Source organism: Leptidea sinapis, chromosome 32 (genome assembly GCF_905404315.1).
Source record: "Leptidea sinapis chromosome 32, ilLepSina1.1, whole genome shotgun sequence".
Taxonomy (NCBI): Eukaryota; Metazoa; Arthropoda; class Insecta; order Lepidoptera; family Pieridae; genus Leptidea; species Leptidea sinapis.
Genome location: NC_066296.1, coordinates 4,898,076 through 4,913,017, shown reverse-complemented (window position 1 = coordinate 4,913,017; position 14,942 = coordinate 4,898,076). Strand labels below are relative to the sequence as shown.

Below are 14,942 nucleotides of genomic sequence, written 5' to 3'. Positions count from 1 at the left end.
AATGAGGCACTGTCAATGGAAACAGACATCTTTTCAATGTCAATGGTTTGTCAGTTGTCAAAATGTCATAATAATTTCACACTACAAAAATCAAAGATATGAAGTCTATCGGTTGTCAATTTTGAGTGGGAAGCTATCACATTGTTTAACGAATTGATCAGCTGATCAACGTCGGCCATGTTTTTTTGCGTTCGAGTGCTTAAAATAGGTTTATAGAAGGGTCCTAGCTACTATAAGTCACGTCAGCTTTATCGAAGAGATAATGAGCGTTTATGAATACCATTTTTTAACAAGCGTATATTAGCGATGTTTTAAATCTCCGCTAAGTCATTATGAATAAGACAATAACCACACACCAGCTGTGTGCTTGTGGGAAGGAGAGAGAGAATGAAAATGAAGATGAGATGATACTGAAAGATGAGAAAATGAAGAACACACTCGCCGGCTAGTGTATTGATGTATTGTGTAATGTATTTAAGTGTGTATGTATGTGTTTATGAATGTATGTTTGTGTGTTTGTAAGTATTTAACTAGTGTAAATGTGTGTGCATGTATGACTGTGTCTGTTTGTGGAGTGTGTTTGTGATTGTGTAAGTGGTGTATGTCAGTCCGTCAGTCAGTCCGTGTGTGAGTGTGAGTGGAGTGAAACGATTACAGGACGAGGACTAACGTCTCGTCGGGTATCAAGAGAATGTTTGGTGTATGTATAATATGGTTAGGCGCCTTGCCAAAGAAGCGTTGCGAGATCTCTTTAAATTGTTGAGCTATCCTCGGAAGCCCTAGATCGTGGTGAAGGTCCACGTTTCGGATGAACCACGGGGCTCCGGTAGCCGTGCGCGTGAATTTATTTTGAACTACTTGCAAACGGTGTAGGTAGCTCAGTCAGGTGTGCGCGAATACGACGCTTGCGTATGACAGTATGGCACGTACGATGGTTTTGTACAGCGTCAATTTGTGTTTGAGCGGAAGTTTGCTTCGCCCACACACAAGTGGATAAAGGCGACTGAGAACAAATCGGGCTCTATTGCATACCGTATCTATATGCTTTTGTAGTTCATATTGCTGTTGAACGGGTCTCCTAAGTATTTGTAATCCTTCACCCAAGGTATGGGTGTTTCATGATATTTAATTATGTCAGTCGGTTGTTTTTAAGCTCGAAGCATTCGAGTTCGCGTTACCGAAGAGTACAGCTGCACTCTTGGTGGGGTTCACTTCAATCCGCCATTTTCTGAACCAGTTGCCTAGTTCATCGATGGCGCTTGAATCACTTTAATGTTCTTGCTCAAGGTTGAGCGGTTGGAGCCAAAGTAGAGTTTTTTTTTTTATCAAAATAAGGGACAAGACGAGCAGGACGTTCAGCTGATGGTAATTGATACGCCCTGCCCATTACAATGCAGTGCCGCTCAGGATTCTTGAAACCCCCAAAAATTCTGAGCGGCACTACAACTGCGCCTGTCACCTTGAGACAAGATATTAAGTCTTATTTGCCCAGTAATTTCACTAGCTACGGCGCCCTTCAGACCGAAACACAGTAATGCTTACACATTACTGCTTCACGGCAGAAATAGGCGCCGTTGTGGTTCCCATAATCAAGCCGGCATCCTGTGCAAAGGAGCCTCCCACTGGTGCCGTATCGTAAGCGTACTGAGCGGGCTGGACACTCGGAAACTTGGGAATGTCGCTCGTGAAGAGCGAGAATAGAGTTCCCTGTGGGGTTCAGTCCTCTCTCCCACTCAACTCTCCCACACGCCAGACCTGATGGGTCGGGGTGAGGATAGGGTGCCCTCTACTCGATATCGGTAGGAGTGATCAGTAAGGTAGGCTCTGAAGACTAAGCCGTTGTGCCATACCTTGTCGAAGGCCTTCGCGACATCGAAAGACACGGCTGCCGTGATGGCGGGGAATTAACGCCGGATGAGGATGTGCTCGGTGAGTCGGTGAGCCTGCTGGGGACACGAATGAGCGGTTCTGAACCCGAACTGTATGTCGGGTATCAGGTTAAGCTCCGCGATATAGTGATTAAGACGCGCGAGAAGTAGTCTTTCGTACAGTTTACCGATTGAATTAATTAAGCTAATAGGTCTATACCTCGGATTAGCTTTAGGTTTATTGGATTTTGGGATACCTATGGCTATTAGACTAAAGAATATAAAAAATGGTAACCAATTAAGTAATAAGAGTCGAGGGCAGGATTTTAAGAACCCTATTGAACCCACTTCACGATCAACTTCGTCAACGTGTGTCGGGTCGGCAGATGCATTTGGAGAACACTGACTCTCGAGACTATCGGCGAGGCATTCATGTCGCACTTAGCGACTACGCCTGCGGTATCTAGTTGGAGCGCAGCGCAGACTTATCCTTAATCTAAGCTCATAGTTATGGTTGAGTATGTAACTAACCTGTTCATATTATCGTCTTGTATCTTTCCCGAATATAAACATGGCTCTGAAGAATCTTAAATCACAGTAAAGTGCAAATATTTACTGTCTTATTCATAATGACTTAGCTGAGATTTGAAACATCGCTAATATACGCTTGTTAAAAAATTGTATTCATAAACGCTCATTATCTCTTCGATAAAGATGACGTGACTTATAGTAGCTAGGACCCTTCTATAAACCTATTTTAAGCACTCGAACGCAATAAAACATGGCCGACATTGATCAGCTGATCAATTTTAAATCTCCGCTTAGTCATTGCGCCGTCGATGAACTAGGCAACTGGTTCAGAAAATGGCGGATTGAAGTGAACCCCACCAAGAGTGCAGCGGTACTCTTCGGTAACGCGAACTCGAATGCTTCGAGCTAAAAAACAACCGACCGACATAATTAAATAGCATGAAACACCCATACCGTGGGTGAAGGATTACAAATACTTAGGAGTCCCGTTCAACAGCAATATGACCTTCAAAAGCATATCAATACGGTATGCATTATAGAGCCCGATTTGTCCTCAGTCGCCTTTATCCACTTGTGTGTGTGGGCGAAGCAAACTTCCGCTCAAACACAAAGTGACGCTGTACAAAACCATCGTACGGCCCATACTGTCATACGCAAGCGTCGTATTCGCGCACACCCGACCGAGCTACCTACACCGTTTGCAAGTAGTTCAAAATAAAGTCACGCGCACGGCTACCGGAGCCCCGTGGTTCATCCGAAACGTAGACCTTCACCACGATCTAGGGCTTCCGATGATAGCTCAACAATTTAAAGAGATCTCGCGACGCTTCTTTGACAAGGCGCCTAACCATATTATACATACACCAAACATTCTCTTGATACCCGACGAGACGTTAGTCCTCGTCCTGTAATCGTTTCACTCCACTCACACTCACACACGGACTGACTGACGGACTGACATACACCACTTACACAATCACAAACACACTCCACACACAGACACAGTCATACATGCACACACATTTACACTACTTACATACTTACAAACACACATACATACATTCATAAACACATACATACACACTTAAATACATTACACAATACATCAATACACTAGCCGGCGAGTGTGTTCTTCATTTTCTCATCTTTCAGTATCATCTCATCTTCATTTTCATTCTCTCTCTCCTTCCCACAAGCACACAGCCGGTGTGTGGTTATTGTCTTATTCATAATGACTTAGCGGAGATTTAAAACATCGCTAATATACGCTTGTTAAAAAATGGTATTCATAAACGCTCATTATCTCTTCGATAAAGCTGACGTGACTTATAGTAGCTAGGACCCTTCTATAAACCTATTTTAAGCACTCGAACGCAATAAAACATGGCCGACATTGATCAGCTGATCAATTTTAAATCTCCGCTTAGTCATTGCGCCGTCGATGAACTAGGCAACTGGTTCAGAAAATGGCGGATTGAAGTGAACCCCACCAAGAGTGCAGCGGTACTCTTCGGTAACGCGAACTCGAATGCTTCGAGCTAAAAAACAACCGACCGACATAATTAAATAGCATGAAACACCCATACCGTGGGTGAAGGATTACAAATACTTAGGAGTCCCGTTCAACAGCAATATGACCTTCAAAAGCATATCAATACGGTATGCATTATAGAGCCCGATTTGTCCTCAGTCGCCTTTATCCACTTGTGTGTGTGGGCGAAGCAAACTTCCGCTCAAACACAAAGTGACGCTGTACAAAACCATCGTACGGCCCATACTGTCATACGCAAGCGTCGTATTCGCGCACACCCGACCGAGCTACCTACACCGTTTGCAAGTAGTTCAAAATAAAGTCACGCGCACGGCTACCGGAGCCCCGTGGTTCATCCGAAACGTAGACCTTCACCACGATCTAGGGCTTCCGATGATAGCTCAACAATTTAAAGAGATCTCGCGACGCTTCTTAGACAAGGCGCCTAACCATATTATACATACACCAAACATTCTCTTGATACCCGACGAGACGTTAGTCCTCGTCCTGTAATCGTTTCACTCCACTCACACTCACACACGGACTGACTGACGGACTGACATACACCACTTACACAATCACAAACACACTCCACACACAGACACAGTCATACATGCACACACATTTACACTACTTACATACTTACAAACACACATACATACATTCATAAACACATACATACACACTTAAATACATTACACAATACATCAATACACTCGCCGGCGAGTGTGTTCTTCTCATTTACTCATCTTTCAGCATCATCTGATCTTCATTTTCATTCTCTCCTTCCCACAAGCACACAGCCGGTCCGAGGTTCAAGTCTCCTTAGGAGACGCCCCGCGACTGTTCATAGTCTTTAGTCCCCCGTAGTCTTTGCGGCCTACACGGCGCACGTCCTATGTCGCTGTAAAGGCTTCAGGGCTAACAGCAAAGAGGAGGTTTTTCGTCGGTAGGGGGTGTCCACTTGCGTGACACTCGAGTCCGACATATTACGCCCCGTTCCGGAGCGTAAATACCTAAATGTATTTTCCTCCCCCGAAAAAAAAAATGGTGTGGCACGATGCATGCCACCACAGACTGTGTATTTAGGGTTTGACGGTAATAAATGTAATACAAGGGTTGTCAATTTTTTTAATATAAAATAATTATTTCATTGTATACATTTAAAACTATTTCATTCACACCTGCTTGCTGATGCTTTGTTCTTAGCATAAATTATATTTACTTATATACAATAAATAAATGATTTAAAAAAATACATACCTAATATTAATATTAGATGCGCCGCAATTATTAATTTTATAAATATTTGGTCATGGCTAATTTATAGCCGACGCTTTCTTGTAGATAGATAACAGATGCATTGTCATCTGTGATGTAAACATAATGACAGTTGTTTATTTTGCCGCCTAATAATATACCTAACAAAACTGTCACTGAGCAACATAGTTCTCACGCAAATCGTCACATACGCATAATATTTTTATTTGTTTTCATGGTTAATTCCAACTTTGACACCTTTTATTTACTTTTTAATTAGACTTATTTGTTATTACTACATAATATTAATATCTTTACAGCCTTGGAGTATGTCTGTACAAATGCTATATTATAACAGCTTTTATATAGTCAAAGCAATAAGCAAAATTTATAAATCATTGAACAAAATTAAATTACAAGAATTAGCTTCTATCATTTCCTTCCATCTAATAAACAAATGACTCTCTATTACATCATTACAATCTTTTGAAATAATCTTTTGAAAATGTGCTCTGGTTGCGATCTTAAAAAATACTTAATTCATTTGAAATTATTATTAGTCACCTATAGTCCAAAATTTGTAGTGTTCTGTGTTTGTAATAATAAATCTGAAACAGTCCTCTTAATAAGAAATACAGTATCTACTATTTATTTAATTTATGGGTATTAAGGTTTATTATCAAAATGTTTGCGGTTTACGAACCAAAACACATGCCTTTTTAAATAAAGTACTTTCAAATGATTATGACGTTATTTGTTTGATAGAAACATGGCTTCTGCCAGGAATTTTCGATTACGAAATTTTCGATTCAACGGCGGCGTGTAGAGGCCGTGCGCCGTACGTTGCACGTCGACGAGCGCGACATCTCCGCTACGCCTCCGTCTTTGCCGCACGCAGAGGTTGTTTTCGTCAATATTGTCCTGTCTAAAGCACCCGTGTTGAAATGCTTCAAAATATACTGTGCATACTTTCCACATAGCCCTGAACAGCCCAACGGACAACAAAGTCTTTTTAAATTTCTGTCCAATATAATCATGAATAATTAAAATGATAGATATTTAATTTTTGGGGGCCTCAACATAAGTAATGCTACGTGGGATAAGACTCCAAATCATGTATTCAGTGATGCATTGTCAATAATAAATCCGTCTAGTGGAAATCTAGAATATAATTTAAACTCTTTTCTTTGTTTCGCTGGATTATATCAATTTAACGGCATCCTAAAAAATAATAGTAGACTTCTAGACTTAGTAATCACAAATTTTCTTTGCTCTGTTTCGCGTTGTTCTGGACCACTGATGAGCGAGGATGCACAGCATCACCCAGCATTAGTGATACGTTGCGCATTGGAACAGGAAACATCTTGTCTCCCTCCCGCATCGCGGCTAGTGCGCCGTTTTCACCATGCAGACTATGACACGATTAAGAATGCTCTTTCTAAAATTGACTGGTGCACTGAATTAAACCCTGACAATGTCGCTGTATCAACTGATAACTTTTATAACATTATTAACACTATAATAGATCAATACGTTTCCCTGAAACAAGTAAAGCAATCACATAGATACCAGGACGGGTATCTATTAAAATAATAAAAAAACAAATAAAAGGCTCATAGAAAATGGAAAATGTATGGTCGAGAATCTGATTACCAAATTTTCTCAGAGCTTCGGAACATTCAGAAAGAAACACAAATTTCATGTTACAATAAATTTTTGGATAGAGCTGAGAATAACATAGGCACAAATTCAAATTTTTTCTGGTCTTTAATAAAAAACAAAATCAATAGCACCCAGTTTTCTGAGACAGTTAATCCGGACAATTAAACAGCTACAGAAGGCGCTCATGCGCAAGTGGTGCGCTTCTACCATGCGCCGCATGCGCGACAGTCCCAACACCATACTGCATGCGCTATCGGACCGGTGGGACTCCCCGATGCTGGATCGTTGGATACGGCTGCACGCAGTCGTATAGTAATTTACCGTCATCATCGGGAGGTCCACCCGGACCAGCCTGTTATTTTATTTTATTTATTTTCTAAATATGTGATTTAATAAGTAATTACTAACACTATTTTGTAAGTTTGCAAATTGTACTAACTATTTTTGCGTAACTGTTATATGAATTTGGCGCCACCCTTATCCATACTTTTCAATTTATCTTTAAAACATGGTGTTATGCCAGATTACTGGAAAATGTGTTATGTTACTCCAATTCTTAAAAGCGGTGATAGACACGATATAAAAAACTATAGACCTATATCAAAACTTTCTACTACTCCTAAATTGTTTGAGAAAATAGTCTATGATACTATTTACCCAGCTGTAAGAAATATTTAATCAATAAACCAACACGGTTTTCTTAACAAAAGATCCACTGGGACCAATCTTTGTGAATTAGTGGATATAGTAATTAGGGCTATGGACGAAGGACATCAAGTTGATGCCATTTATACTGATTACTCAAAAGCTTTTGATAAAATATCTCATTTTATATTAATTAAGAAATTAGCTGGCATCGGTATCCATTGCAACCTTCTAAGATGGCTAGAAAGTTGCCTTACACATAGAACCCGAGCAGTTACGATTAAAGGCTATACTTCCAACTTTGTTCCCATTACATCTGGCGTTCCCCAAAGATCTCATCTCGGCCCTTTATTATTCAATATTTTCATCAACGATATAGACAATATATTTCGGAATACAAGCTCTCTTCTATACGCTGATGATAATAAAATATTTACAAAAATTAAGAATTCAGATGATAGCATCCTCCTCCAGACTGACTTGAATAACATTAGTAATTACTGCGTCTAAAATGGTCTCACTATAAATATTTAAAACTGTTGTGCCATAAGTTTTTCAAGAAAATCTAATCCAATACTGTGTAATTATCAGATATATGACACAAAATTAAAAAGAGTTGAAGAGGATTTGGGGGTAATCCTGGATAGTGAACTCACATTTAGAACCCACTATGATCGTTTCATTAATAAATCATATAAAATTCTTGATTTCATTTTAAGACAGGGAAGTGAGTTTAAAAAATCGCATACATATTTAATTTTATACAACGCTTTTGTCAGGTCACATCTTGAGTATGCGTCAGTGGTTTGGAACCCCTGCTATAATATTCATATAAACTGCTTGGAACGTATTCAAAATAAATTCATTAAGCATTTAGAATTCCGACATTTAGATCCCTCGTTCAATTTTCACTCCAACGATTTAAGTTCTTTGAAAGACCGTCGCACCCATAGAGACATACTATTTTTATATAAATTATTACATAATATAGCTGATTCTCCATATTTATTAAGTAAAATAGGATTACACTGCAGAAGGCCTACATCCCAATGTAAAGAAGTATTAGAAGTTGCCAGTTGCCAGAACAGTACACGGAAAGAACAGGTTTATAATTCGGGCATGCAGCTGTTATAATAGAGCATACAGTCATATTGACATATTTCATAAAAAGTTAAATGTTTTCAAATCACTGGTTTGTGATAGTTAAAATTATTACTGATTTTTTTTTAACCCCATTCTTATATTTTTTTCTGAATCCTTAACTCATTTGTAACTAATTTATTCGAATTGTAACAAATTTATTCGAATCGAAATTGAATTGTATAATAGGCATGTAAAGTATTGTGTAACCTATATAGCTTGTAATTAGTTGTTAATTTGAATTACTTTTGTTTTGTGGTTTTTATCTTACCGTTGGTTACCTTTTAACTAAAAGTGTCGAATAAATTGTTGGAAACTTCACTGGTGAAAGTGTGAGTTTTAAGATTTGTTATTTATTATATATTCGTTATATTTATCATAATAATAATAGTTGTTAACATTTATCATAATACTGTTTGTTTCCTGTACATGAATAAATAAATAAATATAAACTTAAATTATTAAGCTTATTATATTAATAATAGACAATACTACAGAAGACTCCATCAGTGATCAACGATCTAATCGATAAGTTCTCGGTGTAAAGCATCGCAAAAATTTTTCCCTACACCCGCCGAGAGGAAGTAACACGCACCTTAGAACCAGGAGTTCCTAGAGGACTAGCGGGGGCCCCCAGCTGCAGACCATTGCGTCTAGTAAATGTTAATAATAGATTTAATTCATATTATTATTGGAATAATTATTTTATTTATTGGGGTTTTAATTGGTGTAGCTTTTTTAACTTTATTAGAACGTAAAATTTTAGGTTATATTCAAATTCGAAAAGGTCCTAAATACAGCGGCATATTATTTAGCCTTAACTGATTTCACAATTTTAATAATATACTTACCTTTTACTACACACGCGCATACAATTATAATTGTGTCGTTAATTGCATAATAAATAACAATATTAGTGATACAAATCTGATTATTAATTAGCTTCAATTGATTAAGAGATAAATCTTATATCAATCGATATTGTAATATTAATCTTATTAATTAATCATAAATTTGATACAAAATGGGCTACTCTACGATAACACATCTTGTAAGTAATGGCACAGTGGTGTTGAGTTAAGCTTGGTATTGGTCGGGGTCTCTGGGCTTGATGATGCCCAGGCGCACGGCGACGGAAGCCACGTTGGCTCGCACCTCCTCCTGCACCAGGTTGAAAGACATGGCCAGCAGCGCTATCCCGAACAGCAGATACAACGAACACAGCGCTATTGAATGCACCGCCTCCGACTCCTCGCGCTGACCCTGGACATACGTGACTGGATAAAGGTCTTCGCACATTACACCGACTCAAAGCCAATGCAATACTAACGATGTGTCGAGTATGGCTTGGATCGAGTCAGACTCGATTCCCGCTTTGGACTCCCCTACCCGAATACCAATTTATATTGAGTCGAGTTCGCCTGACTCGCTTCTGTACTTTGTACTCACTGACTCAATTCGATAACATCTTAAGTTCTTAAATAGCTTCTAAAATATATGTGTTTTGTATAATAAAACATATTATAGAATTTGATCTCATTTTTGGTTCCTAGATACCTTCTTAGTATGTGCTATGTTTTCTTGTAATGTTTAAAAATATTATCATTAAAAATGTTTGATATATTTTCGATTATATTCCTTGTTTATCTAAAATTGGTAGCGGACTCGAATTCCCAGCGTAGAGTTCCGGACTCGAGTCAACTCATAAACTCGAAAAAGAGTCATGATTAAAATCGAATCTACTCGATCCACCAAAACAGCGACTCGGCACATCATTATCCAATACCCTTCCAACTAGAACTATTGATTCGGTATTAAAGAGTTGTTAACTAGATCATCAATGCGACGGTCACCAGTGAATAACTTGGGGTCAATGAGTGGACAATGCGACATCAACTAGAGGGGAGCGCGTTGTCCACTAACTAAACCTCAACCAACACGAAATGAATACGAGAGAGGCGACGAGTTGGTAACGCGTCGTCCGCTTGCCGTAAGTACATTGTTAACTTGTGTCCGATTCGCCTACAACTAAGGGCAAACAGGACGCGTCGTATACTTTCAAGTTACTTGTTGACAAATACACTCTTAAGCAACAGATCATAAAGTTTACATTTCAATGCATTACTACGATTTGAGTAGGAGTGGAGTTGACGTTGAGTCGGTGCAATGTACGAAGACCTTTATAAACACACATTGGATGCAGCATCTTAATTGTCAAACTGAAATTAGTGTACTGTGTCGGCTATCATGTAGAGAGGCGTTTCCAAAACCACATAAAGTGGAGAAAGATTAAGGATAGAAGCCTACATAAAAAACATTCAATTTAAAATATTTTAACATAAAAGTACGATATAACATTATTTATTGAAAGTGAAAAACCCATTTGGAAATGAATGCCTCAGACCTGAGAACTAGAAGGACACAAGAAACTCAGCGTGCCTCTTTTTTTGTTTAATAAAATGTCGATACAATAAAATTTATAATAAAATAACCTGACGGCGGTGGTTTCATTCCCAATCTGTTGTATCATTAAATAAACAGCCAAGTGCGAGTGAAAGTAACATAAAATAAAAGTTATTTAATAATCATAATAATATTTGAGTTGATTGAATGAAAGGTAACTTGCGCTTTACGATACGGTATACGATATTATTAAAAAAGCTACTAAATAGATCTCGTTCAAAAAAATTTTCGATGGAAGTTTGCATGGTAATGTACATCATATATTTTTTTTAGTTAATCTTACAACTTGTGTCTCTTGCGCAAACTATTCAGTTTACAAAAAATGATATTAGAAACCTAAATATCATTTTTGAAGACCTATCCATACATACACGTATGGGTTTGATAAAAAAAAATTTGTTGTTCATTTCTAAGTATGAGGAAACTCCAAAATTTATTGTTTTTTTTTCTATTCTTGAGAGAAAATGTTAATGTAATGGCTCACAGAATACATCTACTTAGCAAGTTTCAACAGTCTTTTATTTTATTTTATTCGGAAAACTTACAGTTTACATCAATATGTATGAACAAGAGCAATTATCGTAATATACAATAAGAAAAATACCGTTACTTTAAAGTTAAATACTACAAGAATTATATAATATTAGGTAAATCTATTCAAGGATCAATTAAATTAAATAGGGTTTCTTACTCTAAACTACTAAAGAACATAAATTAAGGGCATGAATGTATAGTTCTTATAGTTTCGGAAAAAAGTGGCTGTGACAAACACGGACAGACAGACAGACCTGACGTATCCATAAGAGTTCCGTTTCTTGCCATTTGCTTACGTAACCCTAAAAAGTCATTTATGTTTATGTAACCTTTATCACGTAAACCTTGTCAAGTGCATAAATATTCTATCGGTACCCTTATGTGCTTAAATATTGAGGTCAAAAAATACATTCACACATTCTGTATATTTTTATTACTCTTTACGAACATTCTGTAGATTCACGAAATTATATGAAGAATGTGATGACTGTTTTAAAAACGCCAAGTTAAAGTCTATTTGGAAAAACATTATTATTATTATTGAGTATTCTTGATCCTAAACAAAATGGCGTCGGCATGTTTTTAATACAGACATCGTTCAGTCAATTGCAATTAAAATAATATTTTTTAGATGAAATAAAATGATAAATCTACAATTAATTTCAAGAAAAGTAGAATCTGTTATCTATTGTCCTTGTGTGTAATTTAATAATATAATTAATATATAACTGATAGTACTGATAAGAAGGGAAAAGAGAATAACACATACATCAGATAAAATGCTGAATAAACGAGAAACAAACAAACTTGTTATGCTTACTACTCGGTTAAGTCGAGTCGAGAATTGCTAAAAAACGTTTTTGTGGGAAAGGTTACTATAGCATAAACGATTTTCTTAATGTTACCACAGACTGGGAATGAAGCGAACACCCTCAGGCTCTTTAATTATAAATGTTTATTGTACGATATTACCACAGTAGATATAACATTGTAATCCTTATTTTTATTAAAAAAAAGCGCCCATTCTTCTCAGGTCTGAGGCAGTCTATTTTTAATGGGTGGTAGTTTTTGACGTTCAATAAGTGATTTTGAATAAAAATATTTGAATTTGATTTGATCAGGAACATGTTAATATTTTGAATTACCTGCGCTGGAACGAAGTCACCAAATCCAATTGTGGTGAGGGTGATGAAACAGAAATAGGCCGCGTCGAGGTAGGCCCAGCCCTCCCATCGCTTGAAGAGGAACGTCCCGGCCACGATGTACGAAGCCACCAGAAAAACGCACAGCCATATTGGCACTGGTTTGATCTGCAACCATATCACACGACAGGGTGTTTGTGAAGGGCCAACAATATCAGACGACAAACACCCGTGAGGGGCGAATTATCAAGGAATCTTATCAACCGAATGTCTTATACAATATGTCCCCGCATGTAGTAATAAAACTGTAGGAAAAAAAACTGTATAAACTATTTCATCGACGAAAATACCCCATAAAGGGGGCAATTCCAAAACCCAACCAGTCTGCAGCTAATTTTATTTTAATCATAACAAAATTCACCTTCATTTGTAAAACAACGGCGGTTTAAGTTCTACGTCCTGAGGCTCAATGTTTGTCTTGAAAGCTGGCAAATAACCGTTGTTTTGTGATTACCGAAGGGAGAGAGTTTATTTTTTACTGTATTTGAGCACATTTGAGCGCTTTTTTTTAATTGTGCGAAAACTACATTATTAACCACCTTTTTTTGTAATTTCATTATAATATTTGAGTTGCTTAACAAATTGATTTACGAATCACTGTTCTCAGTGTAATAAATTAATAGACCCCCTATTTGATGAACAATATACTTACGAGCCGAAGCACAGGTTAGTGATCCAGCTCATTAAAATTTGTTGCTTTGTTTGTGAGCCGATACGGAAATATTTTGCTAAGATAAAATAAAAGTAGCTGCAAACTGGTCGGGTTTTGGAATTGACCCATATAAGGAGTATTTAATTCGATGAAATAGTTATAATAATACTCCTAAAGTTTTATAACTACATGCCGGGGCACATAGTATAAACAAATTTGGAGAACTATTGTTTTATTTGAATAAACTTTATTTTAGTTGCATTGTATAGAATCATCTGAGGGCTTGCTTTGTGAGGATTAGTTTTGTAATTGTTGGCCATGCTCACTGGTTGTGGTGCCCAGTCGACCTGATAAAGTTAATAAATTATTGTATTTGTTGGATGCGATTACAATTTATGACAGTAATCACGACCATAATATTCAAGATGCATCATTACACAAAGAATTAATTCAAGCTATAAAGGTTTGATGCATCCAATATACCTCACATCAAAAAAGTCTAAGCAACGTGCATGATATTACAATTTTACCATTAATATTATTTAATTTCTAAGTCTTTATTCACTCAAAGTGCATAAGTATGTAAACTTTTTTGTTATTGATGACATAGTAGCGGATTGTAAAAAAAAACGATTATGTTTTGTTTTTTCATAAAATTGAATAAATGAAAGGGAATTTGTTTGAATTTAAGTGCGTTTTTTTTGCTACGTTTAGTCTTGATCTTATAATTTTACCAACCATTTAAATAAAGTTAGCGACAAAATTGAATTGTTAGATATTCTTTACGTTATGGAGCGACATCATTTGACGTTAAATGGAATGCAAAAAGCTGTAGGGATGTTGCAAGCGGGAAGTTATCAATCTCAGGTATCTCGGCATTTTGGCATTCATAGAAGTGTTATTTGTCGTCTTTGGCAGCGCTACAACAATACAAGGGAATCCGCTGAACAGGACTGAATCCTGTACCGTAAAAGGAGTACAACCACTCGGCAAGACCGATACATACAACTGACTGCAGAACGCTAGCCGATGTTAACCACTTGAGAGATAAGTTTGAGACTACAAAATTCAAGTTCTGTTGATGTAAGTCCCCAAACTGTGCGAAATAGACTGCATGAGTATGGCCTACGAGCTCGACGCCCAATTAGGTGCCCACCGATACGTCACGGGAATCGCGCTCGTCGAAATGAATGGTGTAGAGAACGCAGAACATGGACCCAGGAATAATGGGATAAAATTATGTTTTCCGATGAGTCGCGATTCGGGTTTAGGCCTGATACAAGAAGGGTGCGAGTATACCGTCAGCCCGGAAATACTGAAAGCCACAGGTGCATTCAGAAAGTTCATCCATACAGCGCAGCGGCTCAACAATTATGGTATGGGCGGGTATTATGAAGAACAGGCGAACTGAGCTCGTTTTTGTAAATGGAAACATGAACGCTGAAAATTACGTT

At 37.5% G+C, this 14,942-nt stretch overlaps 1 protein-coding gene across 1 annotated transcript in view; it reads right to left on the bottom strand.

The window, feature by feature from the left end:
• Window positions 1–14,942, bottom strand: part of LOC126974317 (potassium channel subfamily K member 9-like) — a 119,565-nt gene that overhangs the window by 33,997 nt on the left and 70,626 nt on the right. The gene's annotated exons all lie outside the window — the stretch shown is intronic.